The sequence below is a fragment of the Tyto alba genome, unplaced genomic scaffold (genome assembly GCF_018691265.1).
Source record: "Tyto alba isolate M040663 unplaced genomic scaffold, T.alba_DEE_v4.0 Super-Scaffold_14, whole genome shotgun sequence".
Taxonomy (NCBI): Eukaryota; Metazoa; Chordata; class Aves; order Strigiformes; family Tytonidae; genus Tyto; species Tyto alba.
Window position 1 is genome coordinate 32,642,428 of NW_024881276.1, and position 19,243 is coordinate 32,661,670.

General features: G+C 41.7%; 1 protein-coding gene across 5 annotated transcripts in view; it reads left to right on the plus strand.

The window, feature by feature from the left end:
* The window catches only part of LOC104363994 (amyloid beta precursor protein), a 220,877-nt gene that overhangs the window by 11,644 nt on the left and 189,990 nt on the right, over positions 1-19,243 (plus strand). The window lies entirely within an intron of this gene.

A 19,243-nucleotide genomic window follows, 5' to 3' on the forward strand; every position in this document is an offset into this window, starting at 1 on the left:
GGATAAGGAAAATATTTAAAATTTGAGGAATTGAGCACATCAGAAATATGCAAGTTAAATTTCAGTACGATACCCTTACCTTGGCTGCCAGGGGCTCTCCCTGGAATTAGGCTTCTGGGAAGGTATGAGCTTGTCCAGGGGGATGAAAGAAAACGGAAGTAATTGTGGGTTTCTTTGCTTATCTTGCTACTCCATTGGGGACTCATTTGTTTTGTTTGTAATGTGCTTGTCAGAAGTCTTAAGATTTGCTTCTAATTCTTGCCTTTACTTTGCCCTTTATGAAAGTGTGGCTGGGAGAGACCCCTTGGGTTTTCCCTGCCCTTGCCAAGCAGTGTGGAGCTGGTGCTGATCCCCTGTGGCGCTCCTGCCAGTCCTGGCCATGTGTGTTGTCAGGAACTGTCCCTCCGGGGCTTGAGGGGCTTTTGGGTATCTGTCTTCCACATGAATGAAAATCCCTGTTCTTATTTACTGTGCAGTCAAACTCTTTCGTAATTCTTGTTAGATTTGTCTTTGAGTGCTGTCTCTGTCAGGTCTTTTTCGGTATTCAGCTGCTTGTGTCTTGCTCTTACAGTTTTTATTATTTCAGGAGAAACAATGCAGTATAAGGTTCATATAAGAAAAAAAAAAAAAAAAAAGAAACAAACTAAAAACCAAATCCCATCAAGAAACACCCCCCTCCCCCCCCCCCCCCCCCCCAATTCTCATTCAAGCTATCTTACTTTGAGAAACATCTGGTGTTGCTGGCTTCCTAATTCAAAGACTCATTTTAATCATGTAATCAGCCAAATTGCTGGTCTGCCTGAAGGTGATCTGCAAGGGAAGAAAACCAGGAAGACCTTATATACTGCTCTGCAGTGTATGTTGTAAAAACCAGGCTGAATGGTTTTCCTGAGTTGATGGGAGAGGCAATAAGCAACTAAGTGTTTTTGGAAAGCTAGCAAATCTCTTCCAAGAATCAATTGGAAGGACAGGGAGAAAGCCTTACAATTGCTAATTAATCTCTAGGTGGTTTAGCTATTTCCTAATGAAAACGCCTATAGGTTTTGGTAACACATACCTTACAGGTTCAACCTTCTACTGCTTTCTTCGAATTAACAGTATATGTTGTAGGCTACTAAGTTTACTTGTTAAACCAGGTGGTACAGAAATCCAGAACCAATGGATGTTTTGGAGTCAAAACATTCAGAAGAGAAAGGGGAAGGTATTTTTAGCCAACCGTTCCCATGACTTCAATTACATGTCATAAAAAAGCACATAAAAATTCCTTTGGGAAGCATCTCTGCATTTTCAGTCCTATATACTCAAATCACTTCTGGCGTCTAAATTGGTACAATGTTGAGGACACTGAAGGTTTTTTCATTGAGTGTGCCACATCCCACTTCTCATTCTGCTTGTTCTTTGAAAAGAGAAAATGCATCTGAGGCAAGAAGGGCACGCAGGCTGTGGGTAGCCTGCCTGCCGTGTTGAGATGTGGCTCTAAGTCTGTAAGATGCTTTGCTATGTATGATTTTTACCTTTTCCTTTAGGAAACTGGGGAAGGCACAGCTCTCTAAAGAACTTCCTTTAAAATAATGTTTATTGTTTCTAGAAATGTTACTTTGGAGACTTTGTTTAAACTGGAGGTGGGAAGGGGGTGGGTGTTACTAATTGCAAGTTTGATATTCTGGCTACACCCTTATGTCTTTCAGAGAGGGTTTATCCCTGTAGTTGGTAACATTGAGTTATGACTGGTCAAGAACAGAAGATACAAAGACCCTAGAAGTGAAACAGGTGTTGAGCACCTACAGAGTTAAACTGAAACTTCCTATGTCTTTTTAATCTATTTGTACAAATCTGTGCTAGTTGTTTGTTTCTGTCTGCTTAGAAACTTTCCCCTACTCTGTCTTCTCTCAGACCTGAAATGATACTTCAGAAGTTTCTTAATTAAAAAAACAAAAACAAAAATCAAAACAAAAAAACAAACAAACAAAAAAAACCAAACCAAAACAAAAAACAAAACAAAACAAGTAAACTTATGAATTTTTGTTTTGGTGTTTTTTTTTTTTTTGTGTGTGTGTTTTTGTTTTTTGTTTGGTTGGGGTTTTTTTGCTTTTTTACCCAACCCTCAGTAACTCTCTTGACATAGTTCAAAAATACTCTTGAAACTTTCTACACTGATTTTCCATCTTTGTTGGAGCACGTGTATTGTATTAAAAAGTGTTTCTGGTGCCCAGAGTAGTAAATGTTTTGTTGGTCTTTTTGATTTCAGTCTTAACCAGGTTTATGTATAGTATGTGGTGTTGGTTATGTGCAATGCCTAGATTTGGTTTAAGTGTGCAAGCTAGATTCCATTACAAGTGACAATAATGGACAAGTGGCTTGTAAACCAGCAGTTGACAAGTTAATTGCATGAGTTTCAATATACCTTTTTTTAAAAAAACTCAACAAAAAAAAAAAAAACCAAACCTCCCAAGAAGTGGAAAGGATATAATGGCTTTGTTTTCAAAAGCATCACACTGGTTACGAATTTGTGTTTGCAGAACAGAGTAAATAATGCGGTTCTACAGCTTGCATTGTTGTGATTAGGTGTTCAGAAATGCTTATCATAATTGCTGGATCGTTGGCACTTGCAACAGGCAGCTGGGATTTTTTGAGGAATTGATCACTTAGAGTATACCACAGCAGTGTTGTAAAAATGAACTTTTGTTTAGATGTAGCTAAAAATACAATATTAATGAAGGAGAGCTTGTCATTTGGAATGAATGCTTCATCTCAGTAAGGTTCTACTGTCCCTTCAATCTTCAGTAATTTTTTAATTTTGTAGTTGGTTTCCATGCTAATGCAAGGGATAGTATAAGTTGTGTGAAGAAATAGGCTTGCTTGTTTTGTTGATGTGGATAGAGATCCTGCATTTGTTATACACACAGGTTTATTTCTTTTTAATAAAAAGGTATGCTTGTATGTAATGGTGGTTTTTACTGTTCTTGATTTGTTGCTTTGTTTTTTTTTTTTTTTTTTTTTTTTTCAGGTGACTTGTTACACCCATGTACACAAATCCCTAATCCCTTTCCCCGCTAACACATGCAGTAGCTGGAGTTTTCTGTAGAACTAATTATGAGTTAGAGAATGGGTTTGGTTGCCTGAAACAGTTTGATGTAGCCCGGTTGTGCTTGGAGGTGCACATACAGCAAATATTTTGTTAATGCTGGGCTAGTGGACACACCCGTATCTCAGGGTGGGTTTCTCTCTCTTCCCAGTTCACAATGATGGGAGGAGATGGGAAAGATGCATTAAAATTACATGCTTTGCTTGCAGTAATTATCACTAGGAAAGGTGATGCTCAGTACAAGTCTGCATTGGCTTTGATGCTGGAAAGTCTTACTAACTTGTGTTCTGTCTGCTTGGTGTGTCTTCTGCACCGTGACTGCTAAGGCCTGCCACCTCCGCTACTTGGTCTCTGCCTCCCTTCTTCAGTCCTCAGCCTCAGAGCTGCAGTGCGAGCCATGGGTTTCTGCTACGTGCCATGACTGTCTTCCAGAAGCACCTCTCTTGAGCCCTCTGCAGGAGTGGCATCTGCCAACCTGCTTTAGTTTTTGGTTTGTGATAGCTTGTGGGTGTACTTGACGCGGGTTGTTGTTTTCCCTTCTACGTGTGTGAGCACATACAGTTCCCACACAGATAATTTTTCTGAGGTGTCAGAAGGAAACAATACTCTCTCAATGAAGCTTAACTCTTAAGATTATGTTGTTCTGAAGTGGGGGTGAGCGAGTGTCTACTGATCCCCTTCTGGGGAAGTGCGCAGTGCTGGACCACAGAGCAGGCTCTGTCAAGGCACTGCAGTTCCCCTACTAGCTGCATCTTTTTGTCAACTTTGCCCATACCTTTAGGAGGTGAGGCGCCCTCAATAGTTTTGAACAGTTATGGCTTTGAGGGGAAACTTTTTTCCTCCCAACAGATACCAGTTCTGAATGGGTTTACACAACGATGCAGTGGTTGTTGGTTTACCAGCAGGTCTGTTAGGTTCTGTGGACTATTTCCAATAACTTCGCAAAAGTAAGCAAAGAAAAAAGATCAGTTTCCGTAAGCCTAGCTCTTTTGGACTAAGATGTGCATTTTGTGCACCTATTTTTAGAGCCTCTTGGGAGGTGGAAGCAGTGGTGCTGAGCCTTGTCTGGCTATGTGGCACGTGCTGCTATCAGCTGATAAACCTGTTGAAAAGGCATGTTAAGCCTTGAAGAGGAAAATATCACAGTGAGTGTAGAGGATGGAGTAGGCTTGTGCTATGGTACTGAGTGGGGTTGGTGCAGTGCTTTGATTTCAAGAAAATTAGTGTGATTTTGGTGTTCCCTTTTGATTAAAGTTCATGGCTTTATGCTGTGTCTATACTAGCATTTATGTTCAAATCACAAGCAGGCATGAGGGGAAGGTGCTGGTATACAAACTTGCTGGGCTGCAGGGTGGCCTTTGAATCATGTGGGCTGTCTTCTATGTTGGAACCCAACCAGAATGTGTTCTCCAGGAACACACCTGAAATGAGCTGGCCCCTTATGCATGCCTATGCCACATAACTGGACTAGGTGTGATTGGAAGTGACGTGCACCGAGGACTGGTGGAAATGCAGCCGTTCTGCTCTTCAGGTTCCCTCTACATCTAATGTAGTTGTAGTAGCAGAGGTGGCAGGAGGGACAATCTCTTTCAGCCGTGACAGCTTGTAGGGACACTCGGTTTGTCAAAGGTAGCGTAGTCACTGAACCATAGTCAGAAATGTAACAGTGCACTCTGAAGAGAAAAATGTGAGTATCGAACTGCTTTGGAAACTTCCCTGTGGCTGGTTGGTGTAATGCAAGAAATTGCTGCCTCTCCTGTCTCCCAGTGTCAGCTGTCTAGTAAAGGCACTGGGGCCACCTTGTCCGTGGTCAGAAGCTGTGGTTACACAGCACTGTCCTTCTGTTAAGGCTCTAAATGAAGGGGGTGGGGGATATAGTCTTAAATAGTGTTCGAAAAGAGAAAAGGTCAGCTTGAAGAGAACGTTTTCTTGCACCTCTTTACTTTTTATAGGTACAAAAAATGGTATGCGGTTATTTGGGAAAGACCGATTAAAGCAATCATATCTCTTACAAAGCACATGGTGACTCCTCTGTGTAATCTACAAGCACATTCCTCTGAGGGCATGGTCACATCCGCTCTTGAGAACGGATTGGCACTGGGGAAATGTGCTGAGTGGGCTTGTGGCTGGGACCCAGGCTCCCCAAGCATCCCTTCCTAATCTCAAGGGGTTTGTCGTTGTGTTCAACATTTAAAGGAGCAGTGCAAGAGCAAGGAACAATTTCCTGCCTCCTTTGGGGTACCTGCTGCTTTCTCTTCTGACTCCCAAGTGGATGTTTTAAGAACATTTTGTTGTGGTTTTTATGTTATGTTTGGATTCAGGCTAAAGCTGGCAACCTGACCTGAGTATGTGGTTTTGGTTGGTTGTTTTTTTCTAAGTGCTGATGATTTGGAATCACTAATGACGTTCAGAGAAATTACTGCTCACTTAAAGTATGGAGGCTAGCTCAAGTTTTAGTGTGGGTTTTTTTTTTTTTTTCTTTTTTTTTTTTTTTTCTTTTTAAAAATTCTTTCCAAGTTATCACCTGTGTTGTTACCTATTTGTTGAAGTTGTTAGCAGCTTCATAGACGTGAAAATAAGATGACCCATGTTAAAAGGGGTAATGACCGTAGAGTGGAAATATAAAGCCTATTGTAGGTGAAATCCAAACTGAAATAGCATTGTGGTCTTCTGGGGTTGCAAACTGTTTGTGCTTGTGTGTTGACATGTATGCATACTAAAGATAAATAATACTAATTATGGCTAGCTGTAGAGTGCCTGTCTGAGGGGAGAGTCAGATGGACAGGATTCATTAGTGTGTCTGAATTTATATTTGCTTGCTTGAGTAGAAAATGTAAGCTTGGGGTTATGGGTTATATTACACCCCCCCCCCCCCCCCCCCCGCCCTTTAATAAATAGTACATTAAATTTAATCCTGCTAATATTATCCTAAAGTTTACCTCCAGACTAATAAAATCAAAGGTGGAGTGTAGCAGCTCAGGTAATACTGAGATGTGACTTTTTTTCTCGCTATGATAGTTTGTCTGGGCAAGCAAATACAATGTCAGCATCAGGCAAAATGATAAGAAGAGTGACTGTACACATGTAGGGTTGAATGTTCCAGCTCTCAATGAGAAACCCAACAAACAAAAGCGTCTCAAGAAAATTAAAGTGTTATCCAATCAGAAAAATAACTCACTCTGACTTTATGTACACTCTTGGAAGCCTTTACAGATGTATATCTGTATTTTCACGCTCTTTTGCTGAAAGTTGTGATGCTGGCAAATTACTATCCAATCACAGAACGGTTTGGATTGAAAGAGACCTTAAAGATCTTCTAGTTCCAAGCCCTCTGCCACAGGGAGGAATGCTTTCCGCTAAACCAGGTTGCTCCAAGCCCCGTCCAACCTGGCCTTGAACACTTCCAGGGAGGGGGCAGCTACAGCTTCTCTGGGCAACCTGTTCCAGTGTCTTACCACCCTCATAGTAAAGAATTTCTTCCTTACATCTGACCTAAATCTACCCCTTTTCAGTTTAGAACCATTACCCCTCATCCTATCACTACACTCCCTGACAAAGCATCCCTCCTCATCTTTCTTGTAGCCCCCTTTAAGCACTAGAAGACCGCTATCAGGTCTCCCCAGAGCCTCCTCCAGGCTGAACAACCCCAACTCTCTCAGCCTTTCCTCATAAGGGAGGTGTTCCAGCCCCATCTTCATGGTCTTCTCTGGATCTGCTCGATCAAGTCCATGTCCTTCTTATGTTGGGGGCCCCAGAGCTGGGGGTACTGCAGGTGGGGTCTCATGAGAGTGAAGCAGAGGGGGAGGATCACCTCCCTTGACCTGCTGGCCACGTTTCTCTTGATGCAGCCCAGGGCATGGTTGGCTTTCTGGGCTGTGAGCACCTATTGCTGGCTCATAGCCAGTTTTCCATCCACTAATACCCCCAAGTCATTTTCCACAGGGCTGCTCTCAATCCATTCCTTATCCAGCCTGTATGTGTGCTTGGGATTGCCCTGACCCATCTGCAGGACCTTGCACTTGGCCTTGTTGAACTTCATGAGGTTTGCACGGGCTCACTTCTCCAGCCTGTCCAGGTCCCTCTGGATGGCATCCCTTCCCTTCAGCGTGTCAACTGTACCACACAGCTTGGTGTCAGCAAACTCACTGAGAGTGCCCTCAATCCCACAGTCCATGTAGCCAACAAAGATGTTAAACAGTATTGGCCCCAGTACCAGCCCCTGAGGGATGTCTCTTGTCACTGCTCTCCACTTGGACATTGAGCTGTTGACTGGAACTCTTTGAGTGCAACCATCTAGCCAATTCCAATTCCTTATCCATTAAGTGGTCCATCTGTCAAGCCCATGTCTCTCCAATTTAGAGACAAGGATGTTGTGTGGGACAGTGTCAAATGCTCTGCACAAGTCCAGGTAGATACTGTGCTGTTATGTCTTTTTCACTGAGCATCTGAATGATTTATCAGCATTTTTCTTTTACTTCATAAGAACAACACAGGTTTAGCAGCACAGCTTAGGTGTTGAGTTGAGGTAGTTCTTAATTTTTTTATTAAAATTGCCCATTTCTAATTAAATTAGTTTATGGTCAGATACTCAGGTGGCTTGCATGATAATAGTGGATCATAAGTTGATGATGATAATGCTCTGGCATCATGTATTTTTTAGAATTTTTAGTAAATTAATTAAAATGCTACTTATCTGTGCTTGTATTTTTTTTAAACTAACAATCTGTTAGGAGTTTCCAGCTGTCATTTAGATTTTTATATATTTGCTTAATAAATTAAGAAGGAATGTATCTATCGTGGTTTCTGTAACTTCAAAAACTTCTAATAAACAACTTGCTCATGCCCCCTTATTGAAGTGTTTTGTATCACTGCATAAAAATTTTACAAAGGTCTTGAAAGGAGAAGTTTAGACAGAACATCAGTGTCTTCCTTCAGCAGCTGCTGTAGGTATTTCCTAACACGATGCTTGGAAGTGCAAAAATGATCAAAATACGTAATGCCATAAGAGTAAACCATGGACAGTTATTGTCATCTAGGTGATAGTCCCGGTTTGATGTTTCACTGGTAAATATGCTGATTTTTCCTTAATCACCTATAGTTTCACTTTTTAGTCTGCTGGGAATAAGGTATAAATGTGCATTAGGTGGAATCTGTTCTCTGAATGCAGAATATTTCTTTGCTAATTAAATCAGGTGTACCAATTGTAGATACTTAAAACAGTGAAGTTAAACAGGTGCCAATTGTAAATCTGGTTTTGCAGAAGGAATAAATGACCAAATATAATTAAATAATATACTGCTTTGACTATATATTTTGTATATCTTGAAGCCAAATGTGCTTACAGAAACTGTGAGTGTGTACATCATGCACATGTCTCTAGCTATTGTAGCACTGATTTCTAGCGTGTTCTTCCTCTGTCTTTGTTATTGCTGGAAGAGATGTTCTGTCTTCCCTGTATTTGCAAATAAATTGGATTGACAGAGGTGCTCCTAGGCTGGGCTCTGCTGTATGTCAGGGCCTTAGAAATGAGAAAAGATAGGAGCTGTAACAGTATGAAGAGCAACAGCTGGATATGGCAGCTCACATCTGAGTGTCAGGCTTTTCTTCTGCAAAAAGAAAGCAATGTTTCCAGAAGTGTAATAAACCTTAATAGGTGAAGTAATATTCTCAGCAAAGCATTACTTTTACTCATGGTTTTCAGATGTTTGCTGGAGTTGCTGTTGCAGTGTGTTAGGTTGGCAGCAGAGGGGAAATGTGTGGAGGTAGCTGACAAAAAACAAATGTCAAGTTGCCGTTCTTGAATGAGGATGAGATGAAAATTCAAATGTTCTGCCTGTCTTGGAGAGAGATATCTTAACTCTTTAATGTTGAAAGCTAGGCAACTGGCTCTGGTCTCATATTGGTTCTCTAGACAGTGATCTTTGGTCTCCACTAATTCATGGGAGCAGAAATTTTGCAAGTTCAAGTTCATATAGTTGCTGTTGCATGAATAGCGTGAAGTTATGAAGGTCTGATATTGATAGGCACTGATGTGTTACTGCAAGGATGAAGAGACTGAGGCAAGAGCTTTATGCAGTAGTCATGATTGGTTTATATGTAAGTTTGTGCTACTGTCCGTCTGCCCCAGTTGGATTTGAATAGCGTAGTGAAACCTAGGCTGAAGTTATTTGTGATTCAGGATACAGAAAAAACAGATCTGAAATTTGATGATACAGAGGAAATGTTTGACTCGATAGCGGAACTCCTAAATCTAAATATGGTGGAATCTCAGCACTTTGTCTAACATGAAAACACTTCCTATTTAATTTCAGGCTTTAATGTGTCACATGAGACTGTGTGTTTGCAGCTTCTGCACTTGTGATTTATTGAGGGTATCGCTGCATACTTATGATGACGTTGAGTGAGGCAAATAGCATCAGACACATACTCTGATAGATACAGGCCTGGTGGCAGAGCAAGGTGTGTGGGTCTGAGGTGGTCCCAGTCTGTCTGATGTGCATGTGCCGCTTTGGAGCACTCTGCTGATCAGGGGAGTAAAGAGCATCATATGCAAGCCATATAGGATAGTAGAGAGCACAGGCGGCTAGTTTTTGGGGTGTGGGGTAAATAAGCATGTCATCTTTGAAGGGTCCTGCCAGCCTGGGAGTCGTCCTTTTCTGCACTTCTGCTGTGCAAAGTTCATCCTGAAATGGGGGGAAACTGCCCTGAAAATAAACACAGCATTGTTGTGTGTAAGGGTATATGCTGTGCTTAAGGTTGGGAGCTTTGGGGTCCTGTGGGATGTAGCAATTGTGCAAGAAGGAAGAACACAATGTGGTTTAAGTCTTGAGGTTTTAACTAGCCAACACTTGTATGGTAGGCATTATTAGTAATTTTATTATTCTGCCATAGCTGAAGTTAAAATGAGTGTAAATGAGAAGTGCTAGGAGCTGTTTGATGTTTTTTGTCTACTGAGCACTCAAGAATGATTCTGTTCCTCGAAGTGGATGGTGGTTTATATGACTGCCTGGCTTTTGTGGATCATCGTTCTTGGAAGAACTGGTATTATTGCTGCTGTATCTGTATGATTTCTGTTGAATTGGGATAAAAATAAAGTGTTGGAATCATGTTTATAGTCGGGACTAGTACTAAAAAGAGCAGCCAAAATCAGGCTTTTTTCTGTCACTGACTTCACTTTCAATGCCATAGGTACAAAAAAAAAAACCCAAACAAAGTAGTTGCTTCCAGTTATCATTTTTAGGGCAGTAGTCAGTGTTGCATCTGGACAAGAGGGTAAAGAGGCTGCTTGTTTACTGTGAATTTCTGTGTGCCTGCTAGTATTTCCCACAGAAATGTCCAATAATGTTGCCATTCTAATATACGTCCCCGTCATCCCTCTCCCGCCGCCCTGCCCAATATTTGGGGAAGAAGGACTGGAAAAATGTTCTGGGGAGAAGGGAGCCTTAAGTAAATGTGAGAGACTGGGTGGATCCTTGCTGTAAGAGGATCAGCGTTTATAAACGATTGCCTCAGTCGCTGAGGGGAGCAGCCCTGGGGGAATGGCGGCCAGTTCCTGCCCAGTGCAGCAGTGTCTCCTCAGGGACTGACCCACCCTCCCAGGGGCCCTTGCACAGTAGGTAGGAGGTTCTGCGGGTGGAACCAAACAATAACGAGGACAGTGGTTCATCTAGCTTGGAGGTGTCGGCAAGGCTAAATGGGCCTGCACCCTGTGTCAAAACTGTTTCCTTAAAGAAAAAAAGATGGGTCACTGTCATAGGAGACTCCCTTCTGAAGGGAACGGAAGGCCGAATATGCAGGCCTGACCACTTCTTAGGGGTGTCTGCTGCCGCCCTGGGGCCCAGGGTAAAGATGTGAAGAGAAAGCTTCTCACCCTCGTACAGCCCTCAGATTATTATCCATTATTGATTTTCAGGCAGGCAGTGATAAAGTTGTGACAAGAAGTCCAAGCGCAGTTGGAAGAGTTCAGGGCCTTGGGGACAACTGGTTAAGGGATCAGGAGCACAAGTAGTGTTTTCCTCTGTTCTTTCAGTTGCAGGGAGTGAATGATGAGGGAAGGAACAGATCAGTATCTGGCTCTGAGCCTGGTGTCACTGGCAGAATTTTGGGGTTTTTGATCATGGGCCAGTTCACATGATACCAGGCCTGCTGGTGATAGATGGGGTACACCTGTCTCAAAGAGGGGAAAAGGATCTTTGCACAGGAGTTACCAGGGCTCATTGAAAGAGCTTTAAACTAGATTTGAAGGGGGAAAGGGATAAAGCCAGGCTCACTTGAGACAAGCGTGGGGGCAACACGCCAATGTTTGAGGGACAGTGTAGTAGCAAGGTCTTTTAGTCTTTCTTCTCACTGGAGGTAAGGGGTGGAGATCCATGCAGCAGCAAAGACACAAGGGCTATTGATGTGTTAGAAACCATGGAAGCACCTGAGAATGGTCATGTAGGAATTAGGGCTTTTCCCCCAAAAAAGGTGGTGGGATCAATAGCCCAACTGAAGTGCACATACACTGGTGCATGCAGCATGGGCAGCAAATAAGGAGCTGGAAGCCATTGTACAGCAGCAAAACTGTTGACAAAGTTGCCATTATGGAAACTTGGTGGGATGACTGGGGTTGTTTAGCCTGGAGAAAAGGAGGCTGAGGGGAGATCTTACTGTTCTCTACAACAACCTGAAAGGAGGTTGTAGCGAGGTGGGTGTTGGGCTCTTCTCTCAAGTAATAAGTGATAGGACAAGAGCAAATGGCCTCAGGTTGCACCAGGGGAGGTTAAGATTGGGTATTAGGAAAAATTTCTTCACCAAAAGGGTTGTCAAGCATTGGAACAGGCTGCCCAGGGTTGAGTCGCCAGCTCTGGAGGTACTTAAAAGACATGTAGATGTGGTGCTGAGGACATGGTTTAGTGGTGGACCTGCCAGTGTGAGGTTAATGGTCGGACTTGATTTTAAAGACCTTTACCAACCTAAACGATTCTGTGGTTCTATAAGTACTTACAGTTTATGCCATTGTGTTAAGGGATGATGATCACAGCCAGCTAGTTGTATCACTGTCTGGAAGACTGTCCTCAGATTAATTTGGTGGGTTTAATTGATTTCCTGCACATTCCCTCTTCCATAAGAATATAAGCCTAGAGTCTGCATATTAATCGGTGCTGCATAGAACATTCCAGTTTTTTGAACACCTTGTGTTTTTGCTGAAATCTCAGGTGGTAACACACAGGATTACTGCCAAAAATGTTTGATGCAAGTGGAGATTTCAGGATGGGGAAACATCATGATGGCTGCTTGGAGATGGACCCAGGCTCCTTTTGTTTCGGTTGTGGGGTGGCCAGGTGAACCCAGGTTTGATGCCGAGGTGCCACGTGTGCAGTTAGCAGCTGATGCAGCCTGCAGCTTGCACAGTGCCATGCTTGCAGTGCAACAATGCTGGGGCGAGGTTGGGGTGGTGTTATAAACAGACACAGAGGTTAGCTTGCTTCATTGCTTCGGGTTTGGCTTCAGTTTTCTGATTCCTAATTATTTCAAGGTTGTGTTTTCACTGTGTGAGACATAATTGTTTTTTCTTCTATGTATTGTACTTGCTGCAAGTTGGTGTTAATTAGGCCGCTACTATATGTCAATTTTGATGACGGATGGGTTTTGCACAGACTCTTGCAGTGTGTTGCTGTGCTATGTCTTCTCTGTCTTCTGTGCTGCCAGCTCAGGAGCTTGCGGATGCCTCTTAATCGATTTGGCCTTGGTGCGACCAGATCAAATGTTGCTCTGTGAGCTCTTGTTACGTTTGCATCCTGTAGCTTACGCCAAGTGTTTTGATGCCTGTCGGACCACAGACAAGTTTTATTTTTTGCTTTTTGTAATTTGTTTGTGGTAAACTGAATGGAGAATTAGAACATGGGATAATATTTCTGTAAAAACAAACAAACAAAAAAAACCAACCCCCCCCCAAAAAACAACAACCAACCCCCCCCCCCAAAAAAAAACACAACAAAAAAACCCCCAACAACAAACAAAAAAAACCCCAACCCAATAACCTGTGTGATCCATATGTACATGTACTTCAGTTACATCTGTATAGTTGCTCAAAATGGGTTGTCTCAGCCCTTCACCCTGCTAGTGGAAGGACAGCAGGCTCCATGGCTGGGTTGGTGGCCCAGTTCATCACTGTCTCGCTTTAAAGAAGCTATCAGCCCCTGGGTTTGTCTAGTAGGTGATATCGTTCTTCAAAACAAGAAGTCAGCAGAAAATCCAGTTGGAGTTGGTCTGTCTTGAGGTGAGTGCTTTGGTTTATAAGCAGTTTATAAGTAGCTTCAGTGGCAGCTGGTTTTGTGGGGAAGCACTGTTCTACTCCAGGGAGGTGAGGGATGTTCCTCACTGGTGTGTTCATCTGCTTGGGAAAGGGGTGTTTCACACTTCACCTGTGGGAGACTATCCTGAGGTTACTGTTTGGTTTGTGAGAAAATAATTCCACCTTCTACTCTTTAACTTATGTCTTTGGCAAACTGGCTAGAGGTGTCTATTCCTCAGTGGGTTTAGCTGGTGTAGGAGATGGAGTTGTCATTGCTGTACCAGTCTGTATGCTACAGCAGCCTTATTTGTGCAAGAAAAATAAAAGGTTGTCTGTTTTCCTTCCTTTTTGTCTACCTCTTCTTCTGTCTTCCCTGCCCAAAGCTCAGAGATGGGTATTCTAGACAGCATATGTATCGATTTTTTTTTTTTTTTTTTTTTTTTTTTTAATAAGGAGTAATATTGCCTTTGATTCTTAAATCTGTTATTTAAAGTAATTATAACTTTCTTAGATCAGCTAAGGAGGATATGGAGGGAGACTACAGATCCAAGAAAACAACTGAGAATTTTGAATAAAATGTTTTCTGTGGGTGTTTTGTGGAGCTGTTGTTTGTGTGATGTGCTTTTTCTTAAAAATTTAAAGCAAGAATTTAATTGCTGGCAATTCCAAACTAGGTTTGGTTTCATGGTCTCAGTGAGTTTGTGAAAATTAAATGCTCAGTTTGTGAAGCTAATTATTTCGGTTACTTGTATTAAAGTCAGCTTTGATAGTTGAATTAATGCAGGAACATGTCAGTATTGATGAAAATCTGATGTTCCTTTCTGACCTCTTGATTGTGACGGTTGATTTGGGAAAAAAAAAAAAAAATTGAATGGAACATAGATGAGCCATTTTTGCCATGGAGTCCAATTATAGTTCCTGAAACTGGCTCTTGACAGCCCACTTCATTGTAGGTCTTGCATTTACTTTTGTATTCCTTGAAGCTTGGTAAACATTTCAATTGATACTGTCTTTGTGTTTGCTCTGCCTCGGTGTGTTTGTTTGTAACAAATGGTTTCCAAAACCGAATGCAGTATTTTGGATTGATTAGTGGCAAATGCTTTCTGTGGTGCTCTAATCTTACTTTTTCACCTTTCAAGAGTCAACAGAACTGCCTGGATAAGGCTTGAATGTGGAGTGGACTAGAAGGGGAAAAAACTGGGAGTCCTTTTCTTTCCCCTTCCCTTGCCCTCCCCTAATGTCCCCTCAGTCATGTCCCACTCTTTATTGCATTTACTTTCTGAGAAGAGCCTGAATTGGTTTCTTCTGAAGGGACCTGTTGTTGCAGGGAGTATTTTTGTTACAGCTGGTCTCATTTTACTAATGACAAGAAAATAAATGTCCTGTTGTGGTATAAGGTTTCACTTCACATTCATTATAAACTGTCCTGTGCAAAGAGGGAGGACAAACTTCTTACCCTTCATTCGCACACATGCATTTTTTTATATGATAATGTAATAAACAAATTGCATGTGCAGGTTCAGAATGAGAACAGCAGCCATGTAACACTGATCCCTTCCAAGAGTAAATGCTTGGGTTTATTTGTATTGTGTTGGAGACCTGGGATTTGTGAAAGACTGAATGGCAGCCGGGACAATGCAGGTTTTGTAGCCATGTACTCTTTTCAGTACAGTAAAGAATGAGGGAACAAGTGCTTGAATGGTGGTCTGAAGAAGCTCTTTGGCAGTCAAAATTGATTTGGGTGTTGGCTTCTTATGATTGTTTGCTGTTAACTCTCAGGTGCTTTCCACATCAAATTTTAGCAATAGTAAATTGCATTGTAACTTTGATTTCCCCCTCCTCCCCCCCCCCGGCAGACTTTGCAAACTATTTAATATACAGATAGTACAGTAAAAATAGATCCATATCACCAAATCTGGATTTACAGAAATAGTTTTTAAAGATCTTTAAACCCCTATGCTTAAAGTTTCTGCCTTCTTCAGTGGTGCATTTTGTGTGAAGCGATGCCAACATTGGGCAAGTCCTGATGGGGTGAAGGCACTGATTATTTTTAGCAAGCTTGACGCCTTAATATAGAAAGCAGAGTAATGTACTTACTGTACTGTGAAATAACATTTGAGAATTAATGCAGTCTGTCTGTGTAGCTGCATCCCTAAGGGATGCCCCTCCTGGGAGGGAGGGTGGGGTGAGCGCGGCGTGGCTGAGCTCCCTGCAGGCACTGTGTTCTGCCTGCCATGGTGCTGGCCTCTGCAGTGGCCCTGACACTTTGTGCTATCTGGATTTTTAAAAATGACTACTTAATTTTTCTAGTAAAATATAATGTTGTTTTGGGGGAGCAGCAAAGACATCCTTTTGGGGAATCTGACTGTAGGAGCATTTCTAGGTCTTTTCCCCCTTACAGCTCTGACCTAGATTTTCAACATACTTTGGTAATACACAACCACAGAAAGTATGATCTAAACTCTCACAGGTCTTTAATTCAGTCTCCTCAGTGGCAGTGGTGGCTTTTCAGTGATTCAGAAGGTTGTTTGGACATTTCTGACTAAAGCTTCTTCCATTTTCCTTGATACAGAAGTACTTTGCCAGCATCCTGAATGGTCCTGAACTTAGAAAAGAAACTTAGTGGTGGTTTTGTCCCTCCCTTATAGCTGCCTCTGAAAACATCTTCATATTGCCATTCCTGTACCTTGTTATTTTATGCAATCCTTAGTGCAGGAAATCAAAGTTTTCAGTTTCTTCAAATGTTGCTGTATGTATAATCATACCCACCCATTGTGTGATCATTCAAATGGATTTACAGCGTCTATTTATTCAGGCTAATTGCTTTTGACAGATTTTAATAAAAAGTTTAGAATCAAGAGTGGGTAGATGTGTGTTTGGACAGCTTGTATCTTATGAAGTTGCCTGAGCTAGAGACAGAATGTAGTATTTCTGTGAAGAAGAGAGGTTTTTCAAGTCCTGTGAAAATGGGCCAAAAAGATCTGGTGACACAACCACTCTGAAACCTTGCAGACATCAGGAAAAATCTTATAAAAATCTCCTGCTTGTTTGAAAAGGCTAAGAACTGATGACTTGACATTTAAAACAAACCTGCATTTAATTATTCTGCTGTATGGTGTGGGAAGAAATGTGTGTTGTAGACTCTAAACTTGTCAGGCAAACATATCCAGAAGATTTACTGAGATGGTGAAAGGCATGGATATGAAATCCAGTTCATTATGACTGTGTAAGGACACACCTGGTGAGAACAATAATTCTGTTTTTCCTATTAAAAAATGATAAATTGTTGTAGAAGAACTAAAACTCTCACAGTCGTTCGCATTTGGAAATCAGTAAGGTGGACAGATGTTTGCCAAGGTCAAGAGATGGTGAGGGGAGGAAGAATCCCTATGTGATAGTTTACATATACTTAATGGTCTTTGGAGCCCAGGATGAACTCATTGCTATACTTCTGGAATGTAGCAAATGGTTTTTATTGTGATTTGACACAATTGAGTTCACCTTTCCAAAACCTTTTAATATGTTGATATGTATTAAAGCACTTCTGAAATTAATCACGTGAGGTAGACATTACTCTACTTTGTATGCTTTTCACATTTGAAAATAAAAGGATGTTTTATGTCAAAGTATATAATTTTTTTAAGGGAAATAAGTAAGGGTTTGCTGGTGCCCGCAGTAGGCGCTGAGCCTTCCCTCAGGAAGCTGGTCTGTTCGGAGGGTCAGTATGTGAGACCAAGTGACTGCCTGAGGTCTGTGCTAAAGGCTGTGCGATCCTCGATGAGTGCATCTAGAGCAGAGGAATTACATCAAGTGATTATTCTTACAGCTTGTCTGAAATATTAGTAGTCCTTGACTGTTATCATACTGTCCCTTAACCTTATTTTGCTTGTTCAAATTTTATGCTTATTTTCTGCCTTTATGTAACAAAAGAGAACAGAGGTATATCTAAAACTAAGTATGTGTTCTTCTGATGATACTCTTGGTTACCTTGAAACAACTTCAGCTCTCCGCGTGGTTGTAAACAATGCAAGTAAAAAACAATACTGATGTTAATGGATGATACTCTCTATTACATTAGCAGAGGGAAGTACCACATAATGTACACTGGCTGACCCTAGAGAGTGAGGATGAAAGATAATGTGACCATGTCAGCAAAAGGGAAGACTGTGCTGTTGGTTGGAATGAGTTGAGGGACTCTAAAATTATTCCATTTTCAAAGTAATGTGCTTTTGTGTGATTTGCTGATACAGAGCTATACTGTCAATAAAGACCTATTGATATGCATGTACACAGTGGCACTGTAATACTACGAATTTCTTTATTTTCATTAAATCCTCAGTTTCAGATCCTGCATGGTGTGGAGTACCTCATCATCTCAGACTAAACATATGATGATGAATGCTTAGCTTGGCTAAGCCTAGGCTGGGTGCAAGTAAGGCAGTAGCTGTGTCTTCTGCTTGCCTCCTGGACTTCTGGAGCTGAACACTGTGCTGCCACTCTGCCATTTTAGGCTGAGCTCTCCTGACATCTTGGCAAATGCTGGAAAGTTGTGCCCGTCTTCCTGAGCTCATGAGCAGGAATGGGAGAGCTGAAGGCTGCTTGCTTATTATAGCTCACTGTCAAGCTTGTCTCTTGCTGGAAAGGAGTGGTTATCACTTGGAAGGAGAAGGACCCTAAACTCCAGTGTGAATCTCTGACCTTTTCAGCTAGCTTGGAATGAAAGCACTAAGCAATTCTTGATGGCTTTCTGTATGAAGGTAGTGCTTGACATGGTCCCAATGCTGACATGAAGCTGGAGACTTCCCTCCTTGGGCATTTAAGCTGTGATGCACTGTCAGGTCATCTTTTTACTTTTCTCTTACTTTACCCCTTGGCATATTCAAGGAATTTTGACAAAATTATTGTGGCTGGTATTCTGAGATGCTGCTTCTTTCAGCAACTGAACAGAGCTGGAAAGGGGAAGGAGAATATGAAGTCTTCTGAAGGTGAGAAATAGGAAGGCAGCTTTAGGCTACTCTAGAATATCTTATCAGGTACATAGAATAAGAGCAGGGGTTTAAGGTAATACCTGATGTCAGCTGTATTTTGTGCTGTATTTTTAGTGGTAGTTTCTTTCAACCTTTCATCAAGAGAAGTGAAAGCTAGTTGTGTAAGACATAACAGATTTGAAGATTTCTTGCCCCAAAATTGAGAGTGTGAAAACAAATATGTGCAACTTTCACAAAGCACATTCTTCAGAAGGGGAAGAAACATCTGGAGATGAGGCTGTGCTGCAGCTTGGGGCAATTGTTTTGTCATTGTAGGTCATACACAATTTTTAATATCTGCAAGTAAGTCTATGAGGAGAATTGAAGGAGAAATAATTTATGTGTTGCTGCTCTGTAGTATTTGGATCATGGATAGCTTGTGTGGAGCTTGCGCTCTACACTTAGTACTCTGGTCAAATTCCTGATGGGGCGTCAGCACCCCTGCTTATAGTCCTTAGGCGTTGCATCAAGTGAAGTCAAATAAACGTTGTTTCTGCTTTCACGGCATGTTGTGATCTAGCTAGTCTTAAATAAAAATTGACAGCCATTGTGCTCATAAGTAGAAATAAGGCTTCCTGTACTCCACTTATGAGTCGTCATTACTGTTCAGTAGGACTTTATGTAGCAGAGCTCCAGGCTCAGTAACAAAATACTTTTTCCCACTCCCCACCCCCCCCACCCCCCGCCCCGTGGTTGGAGAGTATGTGACAACTTTCACTCATTACATCTCAATAAAACAAGAAGTGGGAGGTGGGAACATATAGTATTGTTTCTTCATTTGTGGTGATGGTTATCAGGATGCTATAGCTGATTAGTTTTTAAAAAAGCAAGATGTTGCATTAATTTTCCAGATTA